Raw genomic sequence first — 27,991 nt, 5'->3', positions numbered from 1 at the left:
CAGAGGAGGGTGTGCAGTGAAGTGCAGGCAGGAGCATGTGTCACCTTGCCACTATCCCGGGAGACCTGGCCAGCCTTATCACTTTGTAGGCATTTGAGATTCATGGGTTCTACAGCAGACACCCACACAGAGCCCCCAGTCACAGCTCTCCCAGGAAATGTGCCACTGACCTGAGCAAAGGGGCACAGGGCAGGTGAGGTTGGAAAGAAGACAATACTTCAGAGTGAGCAGGACTGAGATGTCTGCTCATGCTGGAGGTTTGGGAGGATGGGGACGGGGACAATGCCACTGATTTTCACATCAGTGCTAGGTCCTAGGTCATAAGTTGTTCTAGTATTTCATTACTTATTTTTAGTCTAGCTGATCTATTTGTGACAGTGGGGTGTTGAGGTTCCCCACTACAATTGTATTAGTGCCTATATGACTTTTCATGTCCATTAGTATTTGCTTTATATAGTTGGGTGCACTGGTGTTTGGTGCATAGATATTTATGATTGTCATCTCTTCCTCTTGGATTCTCCCCTTTACAAGGATGTAGTGTCCTTCTTCATCTCTCTGAATCAGTGTTGGTTTGAAATCTACTTGATCTGCCAAGAGGATAGCTACTCCTGTTTTTTTTCAGATTCCTGTCACATGGAGTATTGTTTTCCACCCTTTAACTTTCAGTCTATGAGTTTCCTTTTGAATTAAATGTGTTTCTTGTATGCAGCATATTGTTGGATTTTGCTTCTTGACCCATTCTGCCAGTCTATTTCTTTTGATTGGTTAATTGAGACCATTAACGTTGATGGTTATAACTGAAACGTTTTGACTTTTCATTGCCATGACTTTTTCTTTTTGTTGGGTTCTCCCCCTTTACGTTTAATTTCTTGTCATGCCAGATGGGTTCATTCGGCTTTGCTTCCTGGGCTTGTGATCATCAATGTCTGTTCCTAGGCTATTGTGTAAAATTCTTTGGAGTGCTGGTTTGGTATTCATGAAGTTCCCAAGGTGCTCTTTGTCATGAAAGTATCTTATTTCTCCATCCATTTTGAAAGATAGTTTTGCAGGGTACATCAATCTGGGTTGGAGGCTGTTTTCTTTTAGGGCTTGGAATATGTCACTTCAAGCTCTTCTTGCCTTGATGGTTTGTGTTGAGAAGTCTGCTGTGATTCTGATGGGCTTTCCTTTGTATGTGATTTGTTTCTTTTCTCAGAAGAACTTTGTTCTTCTGTTGTGTTTCTGGAATCTTAACAATTATATGCCTATGGGTAGATTTTTTTTGATCAAGGCTATTTGGAGTCCTATATGCCTCACTTACCTGTATGTGAAGCTCTTTTCCCCTGCTTGGGAAGTTTTCTGCGATTATTTCTTTGAAGAGATTTTTTATGTCATCTGCACTCTCTCCTGTTTCTTCATTGAGCCCAATCAGTCTTATGTTATTCTTTTTTGCATCATCTGGCAGCTGCTGGATTGATTTGTCATGTTCGCTCATTATTTTGAAGCAATTTTTCTTTTCCTGGTCACTAATTGCAATCTTATCTTCTGTATCTGAAATTCTGTCCTCACATTGGCTCCTTCTGCTGTGTAGACTTACAGTGGAGTTTTTCATGTCCTGGAAATCTATTTGCATCTGTTTTATGGATTCCATTGGTTTCTTATGTTGGGATTCCATCATGTTCCTGAGCTCCTCTCTAGATTTATTAATCATGTTTTGCACAAGGGGCACAATTTCTCCTGTTATCTGAGAAATTATTTCTGATTTCATTTTTTCCAGATCCCCTTTTGTTGCCAGTTCAGTGGGTCCAGGCGGTTATCAGAGCGTTCCATCTCATTTCCCTTTGGGCTTGCTGTAGGTGATCTGGAAGTCTGGTTTTGAGACTTATTTATGTATTTTCTCATTTCGACTGGGGCGGGGGGCTTTTAGCGCCTGTAAGGATTACCTCCTCTGAGCTGGGAGAGGTGGGACAGGGGACGGGAACAGCGGTAGGGATGGTGACTCTAAAGCCCTTTCCTGTGGGCTGGGAGCAGTCAGTGGGATGGTGGCTGTGAAACCCCTTCCTCTGGACCAGGAGCAGTGGGATGCCAGCTCAGAAGCCCCTCCCTCTGGGCCGGGAGCAGTGGGAGGGATGGTGACTGGGAAACCCCTTCCTCTGGGCCAGGAGAAGTGGGACGACGGCTCAGAAGCTCTTACCTCTGGGCCGGGAACAGTAGGACTCATTACCTTGGTCTGGTGTCTGGAGTCCTCTGCGCCTTGGTAATGTGGAATCAGGTGGCTTACTGTCTGCATTGGGTTGATTCGGTGTCTTCCGCGTGACTCAGGACCTCGGTAGGGTGTGCACAGACCTGCCTGTCTGCCGCGGGCTGATTCGACCTCTCCTTTTTGATCTTGATTTGGGGAATGTCCTGTGGATGGTGCTATTCGGACCTGGTTTCCAAAATGGGAGGGGTGGTGCTGGGGAGAGACGAGTGAGCAGCAGAGTAAGAGGCCCGGCCTTTTCTTCCACCCTGCCTCTCTGAGACAGCGTCGTGTCTTGTGTGATCCTCTGTCCCTCTGTGTAGAGGAAAGCTGACCCCACTCCAAACCCTCTGTGCATGTCCTAGCATTGCCTGACTTTGTCCCACTAGGCTAATGCTAACATGGGTTTCCACTTCACATTGATGATCCTTTCTGAGCGAGGCAGGCACAAAACTTCGTGCACCTGAGCACACGGTGCTGGGCCCCAAGCAAAGCAGTCCACAACAATCCGTACCCTAGCAGTGCACAATGTTTGCTCTGCTTCTAACCATGAAGTGGGGGTTGGAGGGGCGGGACAGAGCTCTGCCAAGCAGGCCCCTTACATACCCTGAGCGCGAGAGGAAGCACTGCCCATGAGAGGTCATCGATGGCTCTGACGACCAGGGTGGGCACTGGGCTGCCTCTCTTACTTGTGGGCTCCTCCTGAACATTAGCTGGAAACAACTGCGGCCGGAGTAGTGTCAAGGTCGGAAAAGGCTCTGATTGTTGTCCTTTCTGTGGCTAGACCTTCGGAAAGTTGGAAAACGGCAACAGCTCATCCTCCCCTCTTCTCTGTCTCCCTCCAAGGGGTCAGGACGGGAGACACCTTCAGAAGTGTGCCCAGCATCGTTGGGTTCTAATACCAAGGAAGTGAGGTCGCATCCTCAAAGTTCCTCTACAGTTAGGGTGAGTAAGTGGCTTAGGACTAAGGGACAAGGTGTAGTTTGGGTTGCGGTGTTTTTGGGACTTGGTTGAGGTTTAGGATTCGATTTAGGGTTCTATTCTGGCTAAGGGTGGGAGATTCAGTGTTAGAAATTAGGCCTGCAGTTTACATTGTTGTTTATTTTTATTGTGCAGTTCACATTCATTTGAGGAGTGGCTATATGTACATAACAGAGCTTGAAGGGCCGGGGATTTAGCTCAGTGGCACCATGCCTGCCTCACAAGCACAAGGTCCTGAGTTCAATCCCTGGTACCAAAAGAAAGAAAAACCAAACCCCCCCCCAAACAACTCATAGTACAGCTTATATATATTACGAGTTTTAGATTGATATAAAATTAAGATGGCAACCGATTTCTTCTATTTTCTGTTATTGTCGTCCATTAGTCTAGTACATCCTGTACAAGGAGTGAGCAAATATTGATGTATAATTACTAACTAAAATCCACCTTCTCCCCTTGCTGTCCACAACAATCTGCACTCCTGTCTGGGCTGCCACATTGCACTTCATTGTTGCATCCCTCAGATGCCTCTTGACTGATATTTTCTCAATTTTTGCTTTTTTTGTTTTGTATGAGCTGACAGTTTTGAGGATGACTGATCTGATATCTTATAGAATGTCCCTAAATTTAAGATTTCCTGATATTCCCTTCCTTATTAGATGAGGGTTACATGTTTGGGTGCATGGCTTTCCTCAGGTGTTCCGTGTTCTTGACTGCACCCTCATTCTGGGTTCTCCAGTGCACCTTTGGTTTAACTCTCACAAAGTCATGCACTGCCCTCTCAGGGACACCCAGCCTGTCCTGCCAGGCCTTCTTTTGAAATTTGGGTGGAAGCCTCCCTGACACAACTCTTGCATTCGGCATACCTGTGAAAACAGCACCCTGTAGATGACACAAAGTTCTACCACTGGCTCCAAGCAGTTCTTAGGCCTTTGTGCATCATGGCTGCACAAGCATCCATGTGCCTGGATGGCCGAGCACTGTGAACTGAATGAATCCCAGGGAACCCGCCCAGGTGGCCCTTCTCAAGCAGGGTGCCCTGGGGCTCTCCTCTCAAAACAAAGTCTTTCCCTTTCGCAACTGTGAGCCTTAGAAAGGTTGGGGCTTATGGGTTCCTTGTATGTCTTCAAGGCATCTTTTCCATTGTATATTACTTGGATTCTCTTTAATGCTAATCTTTGATCAACCAGGCTGTCCATTGCTCCATCTCTACATGCCTTTCTCTTTGGGGGAAACTGAAAAGTTTTTAAATGGGCTTTTGCTCCTCATTTTCAGCACAAACCTGGCTCAAAGTAGCAAGCAGCATCCAGGCTACAGCCAGATATTTAGGCTACCTTGATATTTTTCTCCATCAGATGAATGGTTCTTCCACCCTTAGTATCAGTCTCACACAAATCTCAGGACATGAACACAATACAGTCATATTTTCTGCTGGAGCACAACACACATGGCCTGGATCCAACTGCCACTGGCATCCTTCTCATCTGAAACCTTCTAAGTCTGGCCTTTCTCATCTGCAATCTATCTGCACTCTGCTTTTCTGTGCTCAGACCAGAATCTTTCATCAAGCTCAGATTAGAGCATTCTAGGGCTGCTTCTCCAGCTGGCATCTCCAAACTTTTCCAAACTGCTGTGGACCACTTCCACAAGCCTCTGAACCACCTGGTGAGGTACAGTCGCTGCAGTGACCAGACTTCTTGTACCAATATCTGTATCACCCACTTTCTTGTCCCTGAACATGATACTCAGCACTACACATTAAGGGAAGAGAGGTTTGTTTCCGCTCTCAATTCAGTTCATAGCTAGTTCCAGGATGACAGGATGGCATGTCAGAGGTGCACATTGATAGAACTGCTGCTTGCCTGGTGGAGGCCAGGAGGCACATGGTAAAGTGTGGGCTAGGGAAGCAAGATACACCCTCCCAGGTCACACCCCCGCTGACCCACCTCTTCCAACCAGGCCCACATCCTGACACCAAGCCTAGCATAGCACCCCCATCACCCACTCACCCTCTGTAAGCCCTCACCTCTGGGGGCAAGAGGCTTGAGGGTGACATCCAGATAGAATCCATAACCTGTAGTTTCCATAAAAGGATGCAATTTCTGATGTGATCTAGAACTGTTATAAGAAATCTATGAAATATTTAGAGCATAAAACCTTACAATTTATTGAGGACAATTTTCTTTTCAGTAATGCACATTATGAGCACAGAATGGGAGTTTAGGACTGATGAGACTTTATTTTCATGTTTTGCTCCAATACCCTGTTTTGTTTTCAGTGTTTGGTCCTGGAAGTATTTATAACTTTGGAATGAGTGCACAGATGGGTTTCTGAACTGTGTTTCTTTCCTCATTTCTCTTCTGGTCACTTGTACCTGCATCAACAGTAGACATGAATTTCACATAAGCATTTAATAGTGATAAGAATAGTGTGGCTATCAGGGCTATATGTATTTACCTGATTTTTAATAGTTTTAATAGATGTCAATTATTTCATTATTATTTGACTTAATTTAACTAGTTTACTCTGTATGTGAAAAAGCTATGGATGTAAAGAGAACAAAAGACAAAATTTGAATTTATTTAAAAAATCAGACACAAACACTTCGATGTTTAGTCGGTAACTTTGTGGAGAAAAAGTCAGAGTTCTTGGCTCTTATCTTTCCAATATGTTACATCTGTTCCTCTGCCACATGCAAAACTGGAAGAATTCTGGACAACTGCTTTATAAAATCAAAGAAACTTTAGCTAGATGAACCATTAAGAATCATCTGGTTAGGGACTAGGGATTTAGTTCACTGGTTCCACTGCCTGCCTTGCAAGCACAAGGTCCGTATTTTGATCTCCAGTACCAAAAAAAAAAAAAAAAAAAAAAAAGAATCTGGTTAAACCCTTCATTTTAATAAGATTAAATAAAAACCCATTGAGATTAAAATTATTCAAGATTTTTCAGTTAGTAGTTGCCAGGGTGTAATTTAAGACCAAGGTTCCAGACCTTTCTATCAGGCATGCTGCCTTTCTGATGCAAATTCCATCTGGGGGCTAAACATGTACCTACAGTTGTCCTTGACATTTAGGCTGAGACGTGTAAAATTTAGGCTTAGTATACTAATTCTTAGTAAATCAAGAGAGTGAATTTCTGTGGTCTTGGACTGATGAGTATAAAGCCAAACCTATATCTGAATAGGTTGCACAAAATGAGAAGCACATTTTATGAACTGTCTTTAACAGGCTTATGCAAAGAATTCTGCAGAAAGTGTCTTAAGCATAGTAATTCAAATTGCAGAGGATTAAATCCTCTGGAAGACTGGATCATCATGATCTTGATTTTTTTCTAAAAAGATGAGGACTTTCCAGGATAAGTCTTTCAGCGGAACCTCAATGCACTTTCTAGGCCAAAGTGCTCTTCACCATACAGGCCTCGTAGAGCTGTCCTGCAAAAATCAGCAATGCGGAGAGCCAGATTGTCATATGAATGGTATTAGATGCACCTCCAAGAGTTGAGTGAACACCCACAGTGACAGAGCTGTAGCTACTTTCTCTGAGAAGCAATGGCACTTTATATCACAACCTTCCATTAACTTGTTTTGCAGAGCTAGCGCAAGAAGAATGCTAGAATGAAAACTGAAGTGCAAAGTTCCACACAATTCTGAAGAGCTTGTTTGGTTTTTAACATCAAATTTTCCTCGGAGAAAGTTTAGGTCTTTCCAGGACCTTTCATCAGAACCGGAATACACTTTCTAGGCCAAAGTGCTATTCTCTGTACAGGTATCATAGAGTTGTGCTCCTGAAATCAGCAATGAGGAGAAGCCAGACTTTGATTTGGATGGTATTCGATGTAAATCTGAGTGGAGTGCACTGCCAAACTGACAGAATTCTAGCTGGATTCTGTGAGAAAGAACTGCTCAGTACGTCATAATCTTCCATTGACTTGCATGGAAGACTTGGAGCTAGAAATATGGTTGAATGAAAAATGAAGTGCAAACTGCCGGGCAATTCTGAACAGTGTATTTATCTTCTAACATCAAGTTTTTCTTAGGACAAATTTGAGGACTTTCCAGGATCTGCCTTTCAGCAGAAACTCAATGCAATTTCTAGACCAAAGTGCTATCCATGGTACAGGCCTCGTAGAGATGTGCTACAAAAATCAGCAATGCAGAGAACCAGAATGTGATATGAAAGTTATTGCAGGTAACTCCAAGAGTGGAGTGCACTATCAAATGGACAGAGCTCTAACTTCTTTCTTTGAAAAGGAACTGCACTTTATGTCATAACCTTCCTTTGATTTACATGAGTTATGGCTAGAAGTATGCTTGAATGAAAACTCAATTGCAACGTGCCAGACCATTCTGAACAGTGCATTTGACTTGTAACACGAAGTTCTTCTAAAGACAAAGATGAGGACTTTCCACGACCTGTCCTTCAGCAGAACCTCACTGCACTTGCTAGGACAAATTGCTATTTATGGTACTGCCCTCTTAGAGACAGATTGTGATGTGAAAGATACTGGCTGTTACTCCAAGAGTGGAGGCCAATGCAAACCTGACAGAGCTCTAGTTTCTTTGTCTCAGAAGAAACTGCATTTCATATCATTAGCTTCCATTGACCTGCATTGGAGAGCTGGGGCTACAAGAATGCTTGAATTAAAATAGAAGAGCAAACTGCCTGTCCATTCTGAAGAGAGTGTTTGACTTCTAAACTCAACTTTTCTTAGGACAAAGTTGAGTACTTTCCGGAACCTGTCTTTCAGGAGAACCTGAATTCAGGCCAAAGTACTCTTCATGGTACAGGACTCATAGATATGTGCTATACAAATCAGCAATGGAGAGAGCCACATTGTAATGTGAATGGTGTTGGATGTAATTAAAAGAGTGGAGTACACTTCCAAACTACCAGCACTCTAGCTGCTTTCTTTGAGAAGGAACTGAATGTTATATCTTAACCTTTCATAGAGTTACATGGCACAGCTAGTGCTAGAAAAATGCTTGAAAGAAAACTGAAATGCAAACTACGGTGCCATTCTGAACAGTGGGTTTCTCCTTTAACATCAAGTTTATCTTAGTACAAAATTGAGGACTTTCCAGGAGCAGTCTTTTAGCAGAACTTCAATGCACTTTCTAGGTCAAAGTACTCTTCATCCTACAGGCCTCAAAGACATTTGCTACCGAAATCAACAATGCAGAGAGCCCGATAGTGATGTGAGTGGTATTAGATGCACCTCCAACAGTGGAGTGTATTCCCACAGTGACAGTGTTATATCTGCATTCTCTGAGCAGAAACTGCATTTTATATCATGACCTTCCATTGACTTGCATGGGAGAACTGGCGCTAGAATTATGCTTGAATGAAAACTGAAGTGCAAACTGCCGCATCATTCTGAACAGTGTGTTTGGCTTCTAACATAAGTTCTTCTTAGGACAAAATTGAGTACATTCAAGGACCTGTCTTTCAGCAGGAAGTGCAATTTCTAGACCAAAGTGCTATTTATGGTACAGGCCTCATAGATATGTGCTGCAGATAGCAGCAATGCAGAAGGTCAGATTGTGGTGTGAATGTTATTGGATGTAAGTGCAAGAGTGGAGTGCATTGCCAAACTGACAGCACTCTACCTGCTTTCTTTGAGAAGGAACTGCACTTTAGGTCATAACCTTCCATTGACTTGCAGGGGAGAGCTGACGCTAGAAGTATGCTTGAATGAAAACTGAATTGCAATGTGCCGGACTATTCTGAAGAGTGTTTGACTTCTAACATCAAATTCTTCACAAGACAAAGTTGAGGACTTTCCAGGACCTTTCACCAGAACCTGAATGGACTGTCTAGACCAAAGTGCTATTTATGGTACATGAATCCTAGAGCTGTGCTAAAGAAATCTGCAAAGCAGAGAACCAGATTGAGATGTGAGTGGTATTGGATTTAACTCCAAGAGCCCCCCCAAACTGCCAGAGCTCTAGCTCCTTTTTTGTGAAGGAAATTCACATTATATTTTAACATTCCGTTGACTTGCAAGGGAGAGCTGGTGCTAGAAAAATGCTTGAATCAAAACTGAAGTGCAAGCTGTGCAACATTCTGAAGAGTGTGTTTGGATTCTAACAAGAAGTTCATCTTAGGACATTGTTGACTTTCCAGGACCTGTTTTTCAGCTGAACCTCAGTGAACTTTCTGATAAAGTGCTAGTCACATTACAGGCCTCAAAGATATGTGCTGCAGAAAAAAACAATGCAGAAAGCCAGATTCGGATGTGAATGGCATTGGATGCACCTCCAAGAGTAGAGTATATTCACATTGTGACAGTGCTCTAATTGCTTTCTCTGAGAAGGAACTGCAATTTATATCATATCCTTCCATTGACCTACATGGGAGAACTGTCACTGGAAGAAGGATTGAATGACAACTGAAGTGCAAACTTCTGCACCTTTCTGAACCATGTGTTTGGCATCGGACATCAAGTTCTTCTTATGACAAATTTGAGGACATTCCAGGACCTGTCTTGCAGCAGAACATGAATGCACTGTCTAAGCCAAAGTGCTATTCATGGTACAAGCCTCATAGAGATGTGCTACAGAAATCACCAACGCAGAGAGCCAGATTGTGATGTGAACAACATTGGATGTAAGTCCAAAAGTGAAGTGCACTGCCAACCTGACAAAGCTCTAACTTCTTTCTCTCAGAAGGAACTGCACTTCATATAATAAGCTTCCATTGACCTGCACTGTAGAGCTGGTGCTAGAAGAATGCTTAAACTAAAATAGAAGAGCAAACTGCCAGTCCAATCTGAAAAATGTGTTTGGCTACTATCAAGTTTTCCTATTTCAAAGTTGAGGACTTTCCAGGATCTGTCTTTCTGCAGAACTTGACTGCACTGTCTATGCCAAAGTGCTATTCATGGTACTGGACTCATAGAGATGTGCTATACAAATCAGCAATGCAGAGAGCCCCGCTGAGACGTGAATGGCCTCGAATGTAATTCCAAGAGTGGAGTGAACTGCTAAACTGCCAGAGCTTTAGCTTTCTGTGAAAAAGAACTGCACTTTTTATCTTAACCTTCCATTGACTTGCATGGCAGAGCTTGTGCTAGAAGAATGCTTGAATGAAAACTGAAGTGCAAATTCCCACACCATTCTGAAAAGTGTGTTTGGCTTCTAACATCGTTTATCTTAATACAAATTTGAGCACTTTCCAGGACCAGTGTTTCAGCAGAACCTCAATGCACTTTCGAGGTCAAAGTGCTGTTCACCATACAGGCCTCATAGAGATTTGCTACCGAAATCAACAATGCAGAGAACCAGATAGTTACTTGATGGTCTTTGATACACCTCCAAGAGTGCATTGCACTCCCACAGTGACAGTGCTATAGCTGCATTCTCTGAGACAGAACTGCACTTTATATCTTAACCTTCCTTTGACTTGCATGGGAGAGCTGGCAATAGAAGAATGCTTGAATGAAAACTGAAGTGCTGTCATCCCATCCTGTTTGACTTGTAACATCGAGTTCTTCTTAGGACAAAATTGAGGACATTCCAGGACATGTGTTTCAGCATAAACTCAATGCAATTTCCACACCAATGTGCTAGTCACCGTACAGGCCTCATAGAGATGTGCTACAGAAATCAGCAATTCAGAGAACCAGATTGTGATGTGAATGTTATTGGATGAAAATCCAAGAGTGGAGTGCACTACCTGACAGAGCTCCAGCTCCCTTTTTTGAGAAGGAACTGCACTTTGTGTCCTAACTTTCCATTGACTTGCATGAGAGAGCTGGCGCTAGAAGTATGCTTGAATCAAAACAGAAGAGCAAGCTGCCAATCCTTTCTGAACAGTGTGTTTGGTTGCTAAAATCAAGTTTTCTTAGGACAAAGTTGAGGAATTTCCAGGACTTGTCTTTCAGCAGAACTGAATGCACTGCCTAGGCCAAAGTGCTATTCATGGCACAGGACTCATAGAGATGTGCTATACAATTCCACACTGCAGAGAGCCACATATTAATATGAATGATAGAGGATGTAATTAAAAGTGTGGCGTGCACTGCCAAACTACCAGAGCTCTAGCTCCTTTCTGTGAGAAGGAACTTCACTTTATATCTTAACCTTCCATTGACTTGCCTGGCAGATCTTGTGCTAGAAGAATGCTTGAATAAAAACTAAAGTGCAACCAGCCGCACCATTCTGAACAGTGTGTTTTGTTTCTAACATCAAGTTCTTCTTAGGGAAAACTTGAGGAAACTCCAGGGCCTGTTTTTCAGAAGAAACTCAATGCAATTGCTAGCCCAAAGTGCTATTCACTGTACAGGCCTCATAGAGATGTGCTACAGAAATCAGCAAGGCAGAGAGACAGATTGTGATGTGAATGTTATTGGATGTAACTTCAAATGTGGAGTGCAGTACCAAACTGACAGAGCTCTAGCTGCTTTCTCTGAGAAAGAATGGCACTTTATATCATAACCTTCCATTGACTTCGTGGGAGAGCTGGCACTAAAAGAATGCTTGAATTAAAACTGAAGAGCAAACTTCTGGTCAATTCTGAACAGTTTTAGGCTATGAAAATCAGGATAGTCCTAGGACAAAGTTGAGGACTTTCCAGGATCGCTTTCAGCAGACCCTCAATACACTTCCTAGACCAAAATTCTCACCATACAGGCCTCTTAGAGATGTCCTACAGAAATCCGCAATGCTGATTTTGATGTAAATGGTATTGGATGGACCTCTAAGGGAGGAGTACGCTCTCACAGTGACAGTGCTATATCTACATTCTCTGAAACGAAACTGCACTTTACATCATACCCTTCCATTGACATGTAAGGCAGAGATGGCGCTAAAAGAATGCTTGTAAGAAAACTGTAGTGCAAATTGCGGCACCACTCTGGAGAGTGTGTTTGGCTTCTAAAATCAGGTTATTAGCAAAATGTTGAGGACATTCTAAGACCAGTCTTTCAGCAGAAATTTAATGCAACTTCTAGGTCAAGGTGCTATTCATGGTACAGGCCTCATAGAGATGTGCTACAGACATCAACAAAGCAGAGAGCCAGATTGTGATGTAAATGATATTGGATGTGACCCAAGAGTGGAGTCTACACCTACAGTGCACTTTATTTCATAACCTATTGATTTGCATCCTAGTTCTGGTGCTAGAAGAATACATGAATGAAACCTGAAGTGCAACCTGCCAGACCAGTGATTGAATTCTAACATCAAGTTTTTCTTAATAATAATTTGAGGTCTTTCAGGACCTGGCTTTCAGAAGAACATCAATGCAGTTTCTAGGCAAAAGTGGTATTCCTGGTACAGGCATCACAGAGATATACTACAGAAATCAGCAATGCAGGGAGCCAGTTTGGGATCTGAATGGTATTGAATGTAACTCCAAGAGTAGAGACCACTCCCACAGTCACAGAGCTATAGCTGCTTTCTCTGAGAAGGAACTGCTCTTTTTATCCTAACATTCCACTCACTTGCATGGGAGATCTTGCCCTAGAAGAATACCTGAAGGAAAACTGAAGTGAAAAGTGCCACACCGTTCCAAAGAGTGTGCTTTTCTTCTAACATCAAGTTATTAGGACAAAGTTGACCTGTCTTTCAGCAGAACATCAATGCTCTTTCTATGGCAAAGTGGTATTCACAACACAGTCCTCATAGGGATGTGCTACAGAAATCAGCAACGCAGAGAGCCAGAAAGCGATCTGAATGTTATTGGATATAACTCCAAGACTGCAGTGTACTGACACAGTGACAGAGCTATAGCTACTTTTCTCAGAAGAAACTGCACTTTATATCATAACCTTAAATTGAATTGCATGGGAGAGCCGTCGGAAGATGAGTGCTTGACCTCAACTGAAGTGCGAACTGCCTGACAATTCTGAAGAGTGTGTTTGACTTCTAATTTCAAGTTCTTCTTAGGACAATGTTGAGGACTTTCCAGGACGTGTCTTTAAGCAGAACACCAATGCACTTTCTAGGCCAAAGTGGTATTCATGGTATAAGCCTCATAGACATGTGCTGCAGAAATCTGCCATGCAGAGAAGGAGATTTTGATGTGAATGGTATAGGATGTACTTCCACGAGTGTAGTGCACTGCCAAACAGAGCTCTTTTTTCTCCGAGAAGGAACTGCACATTATATCGTAACCTTCCATTGACTTGCATGGGATAGCTGGCAATAGAATGCTGGAATGAAAACTGAAGTTCAAAATGCTGCATTCTGAAGAGTGTGCTTGGATTCTAACATCAAGTTTTCCTTAGGACAAAGTTGATGACTTTCATGACCTGTCTTTCAGCAGAACATCAATGCACTTCCTAGGCCCAAGTGCTATTCACTATAAAGGCTTCATAGAGATGCGCTACAGAATTCAGCAATGCAGAGAGCCAGTTTGTGATGTGAATTTTATTGGATGTAACTACAAGAGTGGAGTGCACTCCCAAAGTGACAGAGCCATAGATGCTTTCTCTGGTAAGGAAATGCACTTTATATCATAGCCTTCCACTGACTTGCATGGTAAAGCTGGCACCAGAAGAATACCTGAATGTAAACTGAAGTGCAAAGTGCCAAAACATTCTGAAGAATGTGTTTGCCTTCTAACGTCAAGTTCTTATTAGTAGAAAGTTGAGGACTTTCCAGGACCTGTCTTTCAGCAGAACCTCAGTGCAATTTCTAGGTCAAAGTGCTACTCACAGTACAGGCCTCATAGTTATGTGCTACAGAAATCAGCACTGCAGAGAGCCAGTTTGTGATGGGAATCATGTGTGGAGTGCACTTCCACTCATACAGATCTACCTGATTTCCTTGAGAAAGAGCTGGACTTTATTTCATAAACTTCCATGTATTTTCATTTGAGATCTGGCACTAGAAGAATGCTTGGATGAAAACTGAAGTGCAAACTGATAGACCTTTTTCCTTTTCTCTGTTAAAATGATGGCTTTTGGGGGGTGGATCTTCCAATGCTGAACCAACACTGCCATCCTTATAGTAAAACCACTTTCTACATCTTTCCTGATCTGACTCCTAATTGTTTTGTTAAACAAATTTCTACCTATGTTCATACTTTGTTCTTCTATTATCTTTATCCAGTTTTAGGATTAGCACAATGTTGAGTTCCTAAAATGAGGGGAGAAGTGTTCCTTCTTTTTTCTGCTTTGTTTTGATATAACTTATCAGTTAAAATGTATATGAGCCTGATGTTGTCATATAGGTAGGTTTTCAAGCTAGGAATATACTTTCTTTAATAGGTGCTGTTCAAATTTTATATTTCCTCCAGAGTCAGTTTCTTTAATTTGTCTTCTAAGTTACTTCTTAGAAGTTGTCAAATTTATTTCGAAAAAGATTTTTGTAATATGCTTTCCTTTTGAATTCTGTAAAATCTGTGGTACTGTCTCCTAGATATTGATACTGTAATTTTAAAAAATGTATAATTGGTATTGTGTAATAGGAAGAAAGGTCTAAAGGAGCAAGGGAAGTGAGAGGGGTAAGAAAAGGAAAAAAGGGAAAAGAAAAAATATGAGAAAAGAAAAAAATGGAAACAAAATCTTTGCAAATAGGGAAGGGTGGAGGGGGTGAAGGGTGAGCAGGGGAATGGGGAAAAAAATAAGAACTAAGATACTTATGTAATGGTACAAGATTCCAATGATGAATGTAACTGTATTTTATACCTAAAATGTACCAATAAACTCAATGGAAGAAAAGCGATTAAATTCAAATAACAATATGCATTGTTTTAAGCATTTTAAAATGTACAAGTCACTGATTTTTAGTGTATTGATCATATTGTATGATAATCACCACTATTTAATTCCAGAACATTTATGGTACGCAGAAAAGAAACAATGTCTTCCAACTTCTCTTTTCCACTTTTCTATGGAACTCACTAATCTACTTTCTCTCTATAGATTTACCTATTCTGTATATTTCATATAAATAAAGTAATACAAATTACAGCTTTTTCCATTCTAAGAGGTTGAGGTAGGAAGATTGTAAATTTGAGCCCACTCTCTACAACTTAGCAGTTTAACTAGACAAGACTTTTTCAAATATTTTTAAAAAGGGCACAGAGAGTACGAATATCGCTCAGTGTGAATTTGATTACTTTCATTTAGCATGTTGCCAAGGTTCATTCATATTTTAGCATGCATTCATTTCTTTTTATGGCTGAACAATAGTCCAATGTTTGGATATATCATACTCTGTTCATACATACAGTAATTGATGAGTATTATGGTTTTTTCCTACATTTTGGCTATTAAATAAATACTACTGCTGATAAAAATCATATGTAAGTTTTTATTATATATTTCAATCTTATATAGGTATGTAATTGCTGGGTAAGTTAGAGTCATACAACTATGAATTACAGAACTATCAAACTGTCTTAGTAGCTTGGCCATTTTACACTCTGTTTTGGTTTCTGCTTTTTGAGATGGGGGGGGTCTCCCTATTTAGTTCAGTCTGGGCTTGAACTCACTCGGTAGCCTAGGCTGGCCTGAAATTTGAGGCAATCCTCCTGCCTCAGGCTCCTGAGTTCTGGGATTACAGGTGTGCTCCACCAGACCTGATTCATTTTACATTCCTCTCAGGTATGTATAAGGGGTTTTTATTTTCCACATATCTAAAAGTATTTATTTTCTGGCTTTCTATTATAGTGAAAGTTCAGCAGTCTCTCCTAGTTTCAACATGCATTCCCCTAAATAATACCTATATAAGAAAACCTGGATTTGCAAGCATAATTTGTTCAAAAAACATGCTTATAATCCAAAGCACTTGTATATCACAGTAAATGTCCCCTATAAACTCAGATAATTCATTCTACAACCCAAAAATATTCATATAAAATGATTACAGTACTGTTACATAACAGAAAATAGTAAAAAAAATACAAAATATGAAGGAAAATAGTTAACCTGCACTTGCCTTCAAAAATCTTTGTGTAAGAGAACAAGAGAGGAGGATTTTGTGTAGAAAGACTTTCACTATCACCAATAGAATCACTGCTATGGGCTAAATGGAATCGTTTTCTTTTTGTGCTTCTTTAGTAAGGAACATATCCAATGACACTTCCTTTTGCCTTCTTTTGAGGATTTAGCAGAAATGTGACATTGACTTGTCATTAAACAGATTTGTCACTTGCACTGCTTCACCCTCATTTGGGTGGTGTTTTTCTACAAAATTTTTCATTGTTGCCCACATTTTACACATTTTAGTCTCATTTGAAGAGAGGGATTTCTCCACCTTTTTCTCCTCCTCCTCTTCTGCAGATGAGATCTCCTCCATAACTTCTTGATGTTAGGAGATGATAGCCCATAATCCCAGAGTAAGGAGGGGAGAGAAAGAGAGAGATGGAAAAACCACTGGCTCACTTGTGAATGTGACACTGGGCCTCACATACTACTCGTATTACAAGACATTACTCCTTTATCAAGTTGAAATTTATTAGAAATATTTGCTTGTCTTGCAAACCACTCACAGACAAGTTACTCACAATCCAAGTTTTTGCTATATACCTACACACATATATGAACTCATATGTAGGCATATTCAGATGTATGTATATATGTATGTAAAGTATTATCAAAAATACAACAAAAGACACATTGCTATGAATTCCCTTCAAGATTCTACCTCTGCCTTCAAACACACTTATCTCAGCATTCTTGCCACTTTCTGAAGCAGTTCTGGAAGTCCTCTTTCATGAGTGTAATAAGTTGTCCTGTTGTGATTGCCTCAGTTCTCTGAGTCAATTTAAAACATTGATCTTTCATGGTCATTTAGATTGTAAGGAATGACAGATCCATTGAAGATGGATGAGGATACATTGTAATAGTTTTTAGACAGAAATTTCTATCAATATTTGACCAATGACTGGTAACCAAAACAGCGAATACTTAAATTTTTAAAATTTATTACAGTAAAAACATACATTGCCTTTCATCCCCTGAAAATGCTCAGAATACTCCCCCTTACTTTGAAAACACTTATCCCATCATCATGGCAATGTGTCTTTTACTGTAATACGTTTTAAAAAATTTAAATCTTTACCACATTTTTGATCACTCTTTTATGTTTATACACATTCTGTTTTCTAGCCCTTGCCATATACATGATTTGAAAATATTTTCTTCCATTCAGTGGTCTTCAAACTTTCTTGATATAGTAAGTCTCTGAAGTATGAATGAATTCTGTTCCAGCAGAATGTTTAAAAGTCAGATTTGTTCATAAGTCCAACAAAATGAGTCTTATACAACTTTGACACAAAAATATAATACAAAACATAAAAACAAAGTACACATAAAAATATAGTAATTACTTGATGCTTTTGTACTACTGTACACTATTGTACTGTACAGTAAGCACATAGGAGCACCACTGTGACAATGTCTGGCACATGAACTACTTTCATGATTTGCTCACATCTATGAATGTTTGTAATGAGAGGTATGTTTATATCAGTGAAAGTTTGCAACTGAAATATTTGTAAGTCAGGGACTTACTGTAATGTTCTTTGAGTCAAAAAAGCTTTATAAGTTTGATACAGTTCAATTTATCTACTTTTTTTGCTTATGCTTTCTGAGTACTCTGTAAACAGCATTGAGCTTTAATCTCCCCTAACATTCCCACCAAAATAAACACACATATACATACATAAAACAGGCATCACAACTAGGCTAACATTACATACAATACAGAAAACATTTATAACACAATTTGGTAAACTTTTATACTTTTATCCACATAACCCAAAAGTTAAGGGCACAGAATTTTCCCAGTTATAAACTCTGGTGCTGCTATCACCTGTGTTGGGGAAGTAGAGAAGAATAAAAGGTCATCTCCTAAACCTGGAAAGAGCAGAACTCCAAATCTCATTATGATGATTTTTCCATGCCAGCTGGTGAAAGCACAAACTCTTCCTGGGTTTGTATGCTCCCTGGGGTTACTGCTCTACAAACTCTTCATTTTTTCCAGCCTCATTAATCAATGCTCAGCTGAAGACTCAAGAAAGATCCTCTGTGATCCCCATCATGTTTGTTCCTGGTTCTCTACCCTTCAGCACAAGGTCCTGTGAATAACAGCTTCTTGGAGCTGGCCAATCCCCCCTTCCTCGTTGTGCTCAACTCAGTTTCCTACTGTCCATGTCTGTGTTCCTCCCGCTTGTGTTGTAGACTGCACACTGTTTCCAGATAGCACACTGGATAATCCCAGATCCCCAAATCTGAAAACCACTGTTTCATGTAATTTGTATGCTTTTCAAATTCAGTCAAGATGGTTGTTGCGCCTTATAACTAGATGTCCCCCCACACCCTTTAACACACAGGTCCTTGATGGATACCCAACATGCAGACTGTGACGGTACTGGAGCCTTAACTGCCTTTTCCACTTCTGCCGTCTCTTCACTGGATGGTGGAGTTTTCCAGAGGCTCCATGATATATGGTGATATCAATATTCTGGGCACTCATGGGCAACGTACTTGTGTATTTTTGTGTCTTAAGATTTTTTTAAATTTTAATATGGTAAACATCAATACAAATACACACACAAAAGCTTTATGAGGTAATTATAGTATTCAATGATTCTAGAACTATAAGTTGTTTGTGAAATATTGCTGCAGGTTTTATAAATTCCTCCTGTTTCTATACCAGTTTTGCTTTCAAAAAAATTTTTTTGTTGTTGTTTTGGAGATGGAGTCTTCTGTGTTGCACAGGGTGGGCTGAAACTCAGGATTTTCCTATTTCAGCCTCCTGAATTGCCAAGATTACCGGCTGCAGCCACTCCACATAACTCTATTATAGTTTTTAAGTGGCAATGATTGATTTTTTTACTTGATTGGCTACTAGATTGAATGGAATCTAGTAACTGTCATTAATCTTGTATTCTTGGAAATTAGACATATCTTTCTGTTTCTTTCTTGTATTATTGCTACTATCAGTAGGAAAAAACAACAGCTAGCCAGCAATCCCAGCACTCAGGCAGGATGAGGCAGGAGGATAGCATGTTCAAGTTTATTCTGGACAATTTAAGAACTTAGTGAGACTTTTCTAAAAAATAAATAAATGAATAAATAAACAAACAAACAAAAAAGCCTGGATGTAGCTCAATCCAAAGGTCCTGGGTTAAATCTCCAGTACTGAAAAGTGAAAATAAAACAAACAACAACAAAAAAATCAGTTAAGAGGGAGTTATCTGGGATAATGGATCATCTGAGTGCTCATGTCATTCTTCCTAACCTTTAGTTCTAAAATTGATAATCCAGGGTAAATTTAGCATTTCCCCTTAGCTTAAGTAGTAATTAAGAGCAACCTATATGATATCTAGGAAATTGATGTGTCTATTTTAAGGGGCAAAGTGAAACCACAACAAACAAAACCAGAAGCTAAGCAACAAGGTCCATGGATGGGGAGATGTGGAAAAGAATGTTTCTAGGTATAAAGAAAAAGCTGAGACCAGCATTTCAGAATGACAGCCATGACTAACAGCAGTCTGCAATTTCTGTCCTATGTGGCTCTTTGAACTTGGAGCCTGAGCCAAACACATGAAATAAAGGAGCTGCAGATGACAACTCAGGACATGAGATGAGGAAACCTCAGTTGGATCTGAGATTAAAATCTTCTTGAATTGTCAGGTGTAGTGGCTCCTTCCCATAATCCTAGCACCCATGAGGCTAAGGCAAGAGGATCACCACAAGTTTGAGACCACCCTGGGTTACATAGTGAGATCCTGTCTCAAAAAACAAAAAAGGGAACAAAAGCAAAATCCCAAATTTGCTTGGGTATGTAATGTCATCTCTCTGATCATTTCTCGACTATAAATCCTGTTTCTGTGAGATTAAAAGTTGAGTGAATGACTCAGAATTTTCCCCTCTGGCAATTTTCCTAAGGAAATAATCAAGTATATGCAAAAAACCAAAAATAGTTACAAGAATGGTCATTGTTTATTGTTGTTAGTATAAAATAAGACAAAAACACTTGTTCAGCAATAGGTGGTTGATAATTTGCATATCACTTAGATAAACAGACGAGTGTGGAACTGCCAAAAGTAATTTATTATACACTGGTAAGTGTGACGAGCAAGTTCCGTAAGACCATTATAGCATGATCTTGTTTTGTTACAATTATGCAATCAGGAGAGCAGAGAATCCCCTGCCTTTCTGCTCGTGAGGAAGACAGCATTTTTGGATCTCTCCTGTGGAATCAGCCTTGGAAGTAATGCTGCCCAACAAGTGCAAAAGGGCAAAGGGCAGCTACAAAAGAAATCACATGTGCCAAGAATTCGAGAGGACATTCGTGCTCATGGAGCACAAGAAAAGAAAGTCCATCTTTTTGTGACCTGGAAGAGTTAACTTTTGTTTTTGGGAAGATGTGTGCATCTTGGGAAGATAACTTTTTTTTTTGTATTAGGAGTTGTACCTGTGCTTTTAACGTCCATATACATATATATATATATATATATATATATATATATATATATATATATATGAGGTGGGTGTGGTCATGCACCTCAGTAAACAGCACTCAGGAGGCTGAGGCAGAAGGGTTTCAAGTTGGGCTACATATCAAGTTCAAGGCCAGCTCTTCATAGCCTGACTGTGTCTCAAAAACCAGGAAAACAAAAGAGGATATGTGTGAGGGCCACAGTGATGTGTTTAATGCAGAAGATATATGAGCTTAAGGCTTTGTGCTGTTGAGACCTGGGGTTTCCCAAGTTTCTCTACCCTGTCCTCATTCCCTTATTTCCTCTTTCTTTCCTGCCTGGGTCCGCTGGTTAAACAGAGAGATCCCAGTCACCAGGCCCAGGTGCTGCTCTGGCCCAAGGATGGTTCTTGGGGACTGAGTAATGATTCAGTGATAAAACCTGTCCTGAAGTGAAGAGAGCCTTCTCTCACAGGAAAAGCTCAACCGCTCGGATCCGCCCTAATGATTTTTTTGTTATAAGCATGAATCTCTCAGGTGTAGAGGACCAGGTGAGGAAGGAGGTATCAGCCTACAGTGACCATCTTCCAGGAAGGAGCTTTGCCTTTCTGGGGACACTGTGACCACAGTGCCCATCACACAGCAGGAATGTGCTTAATGTTTCCCTGCCAGGAAGGAAACTTTATTTTACCTTTCCCATTCATTGTCTCTGATTCTCAGCTGAATGCTTGTTCATAATTCTGAAGTGGCTCCTTTTCAGTATATTTTTAGATGTGCAGGTGAGATAGACTAGGACATGGCAAAGGCTGGATGGGGAAGTGTGTGTGACCTGTTGTGTTACTTTTCTCTCTACACACTCAAAGTTAAAGGGGAAAAGACTTACAGTAGAGGTTTCAGTCCATAATTGGCTGGCTCCAAGGCAGGCTGGCAACAGGTCATGGTAGACAGAAGGTAACAAAAGCAACAAGGGACCTTAACAGCATCTTTCTACCCCTTCTTATTCAGATTACTTAGGACAGATAGTACTCACACCATTAATCTTAGTACCCTTGAGCCTAGCATCACACCATGAATCTACTCCAGAAAAAGCCCCATCTGTGACTGTATGAGGCTATGGGGGGACATCTAAACACAAGCCATAACATCTGTTAACTACAAGATCCGAGGTATATGTGCAGAACAGCTCCCAAATCCCTGCACATGGACTTCTAAGAACTCCAGCAGGTTTTCAACAGGAAAACCTGGACCTAACATCAATCATCCTAAGGCATGACATCCAAGCACTGCCTCGTGGGACCCAGATGTAGTTCTCCTGGGTTACCTTGAGATTTAGATAGCATAAGAAGACACTTTGATACCATGAAGACTTTGCTATCATAACTTTCAATGATAGCCCATGCTATGTTTTCTAGATGCAAGGTGTACTTCTATGTTTTGCTCTCACCCTTTCTATTTACCTGGTCCAAGCTTGCTCTGAAGAGCCAGTTTCTCTTCATTTTTACTTTCTTGAATAAACTTTGTCACTGGTTTTTGCTCATTTCATTCAATTCTTTGAGGAGAGAAGAACCTGGACTCCAACTTGTCAAGGCTGAGCTTCCTGGGGCTCCCTAGATGGGGTCCATTTTATTCTGGCAAGAGTGAATTCCCCAATAAAGAAAAGACATGGAGACAAGATACATGAAAGCAGCAAGAGCAAGTGAGCCAAAGCTGCTTGTCTTTATTCATTCGGCCCTTATATTATGAGACATAACAAGGCATACAACAGCTGTGTGTCCTGGCATGACCACACTGCACATGTGCAGTGGTCTACACTAAGTCATGCTTGCATAACTGTGTCCTGTTATGTGCATGGCCCTGACGGTGGGGTCATGTCCTTAAGTGTCCTTAGGTGCCCTCAGGCTTTGAGTCCATCAGTGGTGGTTCCCCACACAACTCCAGAAGGAGAGGCGAGCAATTCAGAACCTGGTAACATTTAATTGGTGAGCCACTTTTTAGAAACAAGCTACTCAATAACACAGGCATTTGCATATGTGGATATTACAGATTCCTTCATTATTTAGTAGAGTGCACTGGATAATTTTCTTATGACTTAGGGAACTTCATTGTCACTTTTTGTGGGGAGGAAGGTACTGGTGATTGAAACCAGGGCCTTCACACTGAATATTTTTGATTGTTTATTATGAGGAGTCTCACTTCATCACCAAATTGCCCAGGCTGTGCTCAAACTTGAGATCTTTCTGCCTCAGCCTCCCAGAGAGCTGGGATTACAGGCATGGTGTCACTTTTAAAATCCTCTTAGGCAGTTCTAGAGGGAGTTATCTCCTCTGAGCTTCAACAGCAGAGTTGCCGGGCCTTTGGTTTGAGAGTGAAAGGATGCTAAGCCCAGCATTAAAACAGCAAAATGTGAGTGGAAGGTAAATTCAGACTGCAGGCTTTTGTTGGGCTGTATTGACTCAGCGGCCATCATCAGTAGCAGAGTGAGTCACATATGGTGAGCAATGACAATCCAGACACGAAGGAGCACTGTACACACAGCACCACTTAATCACCAGTCATTTAGCTATACACTTCCTCCCACACAGCAAACTGACTTTAGGCTGCGGAACAGGTTCCGCAGATGAACTAAGTGCTCATTCTTCTGTTCATGGGCTGGAGCAGACAGGTGGGTGGAAAGTGAGTAAGACTAGTGATGTTTACTTGGTTGCTAATCCCCACTCCCACTGTCCTACCTTATTTACTGAAAGGAATAAGACAGAATAGCAGAACTGGAGAAAATTGATCACTAAATATGGTTTCAGGCACCAAGAGGTCTATACATTTTTTTATTTTTTTAAGTTTTCTCTAAAGTGAATCCAGAACAGAGAGGGGTATCTAGAGCTCTTGGGACAACTTCACACAGAGTTGAGTAAGTGCATTTTCCTGTCCCAGAGAATTAATGCGATGAAAGAATTCTCTGGCATTGCTGGAGCACCTATCAAGAGAAGGCATCAGGTAGTGGGGTTCAGAGTTTGCAGAAAATAACAACTTATTCCCTCACATTTTAATTACTTATAACTAAAGAAGCAATAAAAATGATTCTTTTCTGACTTTTCCTCTGTACTTATACTAGACAATGTCAGTTTCTAAACTCTTTTCTTTTTTGACAAGTATACCATATTTTATTTAGGGAGTCACTTGTATGTAAATGGACCTGTAGGGTTGTTGTTAGCATTTTACTATTATAAACAACTTATCATGAACATTAGTGTGCACTGATCTTGCTGTTTTTTGGTTTTGTTTTTGTTTTGTCTTTCTTAGTACACATTACAGTACATAATGATCACATTCCTCCTGGGGAATTGGTACATTTACATAACACATCTTTATGCTTTTCTCATCCCTTCCACCTCCCTCTCTTGGTCCCTTTCACTTTTGCAAAGATCTAGCTCCCTATTTTCTATTATCTGTCTTTTATTTTGCTCTTTATTTATATTTTGGGTTTCTCATGTAAGAGAAATATGTAAGCTTATGTGTCTGATTTATTTCACTTAAAAATACGGTCTCAAGATGTACATATTTTCCTACCCACAACTCAAATTTATCCTTTGTAGTAGAGTAGTACTCTGCTGTGTAAACACCATATTTTTTAATCTATCCATAAATGTCCTATATGATGGACATACAGGCTGTCTCCAAGATTAAACTATTATGTGTTGTGCTGGTGTAATCATGGCTATGCATGTGTCTTTAACTCTTCCAGGAAGATACCCAGAAGGAAAAACTATCGAAAAAGCTATCCCATCCAACCTGTCTCAGTAACTACCCTTCCCTGAACCCCTCATCAGTCTTAGCCAAATGGGGGGTGATGTGTGAGTGGCTGGAGAAGGGAAAGGGGGAGTGGAAAACAGGAGTCCCTCTTCCAGTAGGCATGTCCCATTTGAATGTGACACTAGGAAACAAATCATACATTTTGAGGACCTTGAGGACGCTTCATTTGGATGATATAATTTTACCATCTCTTAACGGCAGAGCAATGGAAAGGATCTGGGTTTTTTTTTCTTGAGTTATGGGAATGAACAGCCTTGGGATTGATTTGTCTCTCTCATCTCTGCAATGACATATTTTCCTTATTATTTAAGATGTATGGAATTTAGTGGTCTGTTCTTTGCAGTCTTAAAAGTTCTACATTTGTCCACAGTGCTACCACAGTTTTTCTTCCTTTTTTGTTTTTTCAATAATTCAGATGTAAGTGGTTTACATCCTGGAGATTAGATACTCTGAGGTAACCCATGTTGCGTACATAAGGAGCCTCAGCTCTCTCAGCTGTAGAACAGAAGAGCAGGGAACTCACTGATCTGTTGAGTAGGGGCATAAACAGATGCCAAGGCTGCTTCATTTCTTGCAGAGAAGTAGGGAGTATGGGGAAAAAGTGATGGAGGTGGAGGAAGGTCAATAAAGTCTGAAATAGTTGGTAGAGAGAGGAAAAGAGAATGGATTAGCACAATATGATTTCCAAGTAGCCTTAGGGGTCAGTTAAGGGAGCAGAAGATCATGAATGTGCAGAGACCTATCACCATGGCCTGGGCTTGTTCCAGTCCCATTTGGCCACCAAAGTCTGAGGCCACAAGCAGTAGACATGGGGTGTGGGTGCCAGGACCAAGGGGTGAGGCACCCACAGCCTTGAAAGGAGCTGGCTTGAATGCAGCCTAGACTATATTATGTGTTAGCAGCTGAGTCAGCCCTATGGTCTACATTCCCAAACATCTGGCTATAGAAAGAAAATTCCTAGGACTTATATAAATATTTCATCATTCTCCTGGCACTGCCTGTATAAATCCAGCAATAAAAATTGTCTGGCGGTTGTTGGCTATTCAAGACTTTGAGGATAGGACCAATGTTTTTTGTTGTTGTTAAATTCTTTTATTGGTACATTTTAGGTGTACAATACAATTACATTTCTCATTGGGAATTGTACCTTTACATAATGCATCTTGGTTCTTATTTTTTCCCCATTCCTAGCCCTCCCTTCACCCCCCCCTTCCCTATTTACAAAGACTATTTCCATTTTTTCCATTTCTCATCATTTTTCCTTTCCCTTCTTTCCTTTCCCCTGCCCTTCCCACTACCTTTACCCCTTTGGACCTTTTCTTCCTATTTTGCATTATTGATTATTCATTCTAATCATTGGTACATTTTAGGTATACAATATACTGACATTCATCATTGGAAATTTGCACCTTTACATAATCTCTCTCGGTTATTTTTCACCCTTGCCCAGCCCTCCCTTCAACCCCTCCATTCTCCCTATTTACAAAGATTTTGTTCCTAATTTTCAATTTTCTCATATTAATCCCATTCCCTTCTGGATAGGACAAATTAAACACATTTTATGGTAAGACAGCAATTGATCTTCCATTAATTATTTCATTAACAATTAATAGTAGTGACAGGTAATAAACTGTATTTCAGAAAAAAACCCTGTTTTTTGTTTTTAGACAAGGTCTTGCTATGTAGTTCAGACTGGCTTTAAACTCACTATGTAGCCAAGATAGTCTTGAACTGGTGGCAGTTCTCCTGCCTCAGCTTCATGAGTGCTAGGATTGCAAGGGATTACAGGCATGCACCATCATACCTGGCTTTGATTTTCTTTTTTGTGGACCTCTTTTTAAAATGAAGTCAAAATATATGTAAGTATTTTAGCTACAGAGACCTACAGGAAGAGAGCTGCCTAAGTGGTAAGGTTTAGGGCTGGCTCCTAGCATCCTTCCTGAAGCCCACATGCCCATACCTGTTCCCTGGGGCTTGAATGCCAACAGTGGGGCTTCTTGAAGAAAGGGGTGGAACACTCTAGTGTCAATGGAAGTCTGTGGCAAACTCCAAGAAGCAGCTCATTTGTGGGTGTGGGTGGTGGTACAGTACCCGCACCCTTCTAACAGGGACAGGAGCTCTTCTATTGTGACAGTGAAAGTGGAGGAGAATGTTGTAACTTTCCAATAAATTAAGCCAGAAATCATATTTTTCTTTGAGGCACTAGGGACGAAACCCAGGGCCTGTCACTATGTAAGTGCTTTACTACTGACTTACAGCCCCAGCCTTTTTTAAAAAACTTATTTTGAGATAAGATCTCAGTAAGTTGCTCAGACTGGGCTTGAACTTGAGATCCTCCTGCTTCAGCCTCCTGCCACCATACCTGGCCAGAAATCATGACTTTTATATAAAATATACAAATAAAAATGTCGGCAACTCATTAAAAATGTAAAAACACTTTTTATGGACAAATTAGAAATATTACATCTATGATAAGCTTTAAAATGCAAATTCTTTGGAGGTAAGATTATTGCCTAATCTGTTACCAATCAATTTACTTTGAAAAAATCAAAATTTTTTTTCTGATGAGAAAGCAGGAATGCTGTAAATACTTCCTAATGTTGTCTGTTGTCTGTCACAGGCCAAGAGTTACGACTGCATATTGTTCAGACAATGGGCACATACGGAGGAGTGTTATTGTTAATTACAAGTCAATTTGATTAAGAGGTGCCTAGCAGATTAGTACAGCACACTTCCTGGTGTGTCTGTGTGGTCATGGGGTGTGACTTTGGGGATTGTCCTTTCCTCACTGGTGCTTTTTCCAACTAGCTCTGCTGCCTGGCCATCATGAACCAGGCAAGCAGCTTTGCTCTACCATACCCTTCTACCATGATGGTTCTGCCTTGGAGCCAGCTGACCATGGACTGAACCTTCTGAAACTGTGAGCCAGATAACTCTCTTCTCCTTCAAGATGTGTATTTCAGGCATTTGTCCTGGGAAAGCTAATAAAGTATATTTATGATAATCTTATTATAATCTTTTATTTTCCTTCAGACAGGACCTCAGCATGCTGCCAAGCTTTCTACCTTAGAAATCTATGTTACATTTCTGTGGTGCTATGGATTGAACTCAGGGTCTTGTGAACAGTAGGTAACAAGTGCTCAAACACTGAGCTACATCCCTAGCCCTCTTTATAATCTTTTGCATATTCTCTTTTTTAATCTGACAAAGGAGACACAAAAACTATGACATGTGTATAGAAGTCAGTAAAATTTTATTTAATGCAATCACTCAAAAGTTGTGTCTTTGGTTTCTTCTTATAGCATGTATATTTCTTTCATTTACACAGAGATGGAAATTTTAAGTTACTTAAAATTGTTATTTCTTAAAACCTTCCTAGAATATACTGATTCACTCCATTTCATCTTTTCTACTTTCAGGAGGATTATTTCCCTCCCTCAGCATCTTGTCTTTCTGTGGAGACCCTGGAATACGAGCATATCCTTAGCAATAACAGAAACCCTACACAAGGAAGCAGCCCATAGCAAAGTAAGTTATACATGCCCTGGAGTCAGGGAGGAATGATAACAGCTGAGCTATTTGCATTAGTGATTAGACAACTGTAA

At 40.6% G+C, this 27,991-nt stretch overlaps 1 long non-coding RNA gene across 1 annotated transcript; it reads left to right on the top strand.

Moving 5' to 3' along the window:
• Positions 1 to 11: 11 nt before the first annotated feature.
• On the top strand, positions 12 to 27,915 carry LOC147821804 (uncharacterized). Its single transcript, XR_015446548.1, has 3 exons — positions 12 to 193; positions 3,065 to 3,163; positions 27,806 to 27,915. It is a non-coding gene; the product is annotated as an uncharacterized LOC147821804 (long non-coding RNA).
• The last annotated feature ends 76 nt before the right edge of the window (positions 27,916 to 27,991 follow it).

Source organism: Heterocephalus glaber, unplaced genomic scaffold (genome assembly GCF_053883595.1).
Source record: "Heterocephalus glaber isolate CG9 unplaced genomic scaffold, H.glaber_assembly_v1.0 deba00001690, whole genome shotgun sequence".
NCBI classification, from domain to species: Eukaryota; Metazoa; Chordata; class Mammalia; order Rodentia; family Bathyergidae; genus Heterocephalus; species Heterocephalus glaber.
This window is presented reverse-complemented; position numbering and strand designations above follow the sequence as displayed.